A 2,133-nucleotide genomic window follows, 5' to 3' on the forward strand; every position below is an offset into this window, starting at 1 on the left:
TTAGTTAGTTAGTTAGTTAGTTAGTTAGTTAGTTAGTTAGTTGGTTAGTTAGTTAATTAGTTAGTTAGTTAGTGAGTTAGTTACTTAGTTAGTTAGGCTGTTAGTAAACAATAAATACCATCTGTTTAATCCATAAATTTTAAAATAGTCCTTTTTCCTTAAGAAATTCACTTTTATTTTTTATTCTTTTCTTCAGCATTTCTCTTTAAATTTAAAATTGTCCTCCATTTTGAGATTAAATTCCAAAAAGGAAATAAGAATCCTCAAAATTACATAAACACTTAATACCATAAATATCCATTCAAAGTCATTCAAAACTGACTTCTACTGTCAAATCTTGGTAAGAGAGAGTGTAATCCCTAAGGGAATGGTTGTATAAGTAGATTTATTAGTAATTGAGAAAAAAATTGCAGCAAGTAGAATTGTAGAAAATGGCATAAACGATCACAAAAGATCGCTACAACTTAAAGAGAAATTGGCCCCTTTATAGAAAGTCTCTTACGAATTGAGTTTAATCTCTTCAAAAATTTCATTTCGATTTGTATTATTTCAGTATTTGAAACAATATTTCCTTGTGAAGTTATCAGTTAAAAAGATTTTCAATGAAAACTGATCACCACAGAAAGCTTCTTGATACATGTTATCTCTGAAGATCACTATTGCCAGAAACTAATAATTGTTTGAGAGGAAATTGATTGTTGTTGAGGATAACTAAGTGATCATAACAATATGATTATGATCAAAGAGAATTGAGCACTGTCAATTGATGTTGTCTTGAGCATATTATATCAGAACTTCGTTTTAGAAAATATTTATAACTATTCTAGGGAAGACGGAATATTGAGCTGATTGCTATAGATGTTTAAGCACTATTAGCGCAGCAAACATTTGAACAAATCCCCAAAACCTTCTCATGACGTGTAGGGTATAAAAAAGTCAGTTATTTGCATTGACAGACGACACAGAAGTATGTAGTCAGTTGTTGCAATTGTAGTGTCTCTTCACTCAAGAGTGCTGGGGAGGACAACAAGAAAACTGAGAAAACTTTCTTCTTTTTGTGAATAGTTATTTTGTTTTATACAAGTTGTACGAATATTTAGAAAATAAAATATATAAATTTTTTGTTAAGTTGCATAACGAATCTAAATGTTACGTTTGATGCTTTTGATACTTGAAAAGATAAAAACATTGAAACCTAAGCCGATGCAAGAAAGAGATGAAATCTACTAAAGGTTGATTGAAATGTAGCTAAAGTTTGTTTTAAAATGAAACGAATATTTATGAAGATTAGTTAAGGGATAAATCCTTTTTTACTTTTGGAACCCAATCTAAACCCCCTTCCATTTATGCAATCGTTGCAAATCCAAATTAAATAAATATTTTTAAACTTGAACACAAGATTTGTTGTACTTATATGAATAACTTTAATTCAATGTTTTAAACTCCTTTTTAATATTATTTAAAATTTTATTTAATTATTTTGGCGTTTTATTATCTTGTTTTATTAACTTAACTATATAAACAAATTTGTTTTTTGGTTGTACTTAGTTGACACCTGATTTTATTATTAATTTAATAATAAAGTATTTATAAACGAAAAACAATTATCAAATCAACATTTTTTTTTATAATTACTATCACGTTTGGGACACCAAACGAATTCACCAAAAAAAATTTTTTTTTTTAATTTACATGTGTAAATTACAATACAATACAATGTAACATGACCACCAACAAAATCCATTTAAATCTAAATATAAGACTGACTCAAACAAATAAACGTTTAAGGCAACTTCTAACATTTTTTCCTTATATTCCTATACAGAATGAACCCATCGGTTTAGATTGTAGCAGGTTAATTAAAGAAAAAATCGATGTAGTGATCGTGGCAGTTGAGCCAGCCTAATATTATTATTTGAAAGCTGAATATTACTTTTGGATATTTTTTTTCTTCAAAAGTACTATGAAGTCGTAAAAAAAGCTTTATAATAAATACCACACATAAAATAAATCGGAATATTTCCTTGAGAAAAAACAGAAATTTTTTAATAAAACAACTTTTGGAATACCAATAAACTGCAATAAAACAATTGCAGAGAACTGAACTAGAACAGAACTAGAACAGAACTAGAA

The sequence above is a fragment of the Lucilia cuprina genome, chromosome 2 (assembly GCF_022045245.1).
Source record: "Lucilia cuprina isolate Lc7/37 chromosome 2, ASM2204524v1, whole genome shotgun sequence".
NCBI classification, from domain to species: Eukaryota; Metazoa; Arthropoda; class Insecta; order Diptera; family Calliphoridae; genus Lucilia; species Lucilia cuprina.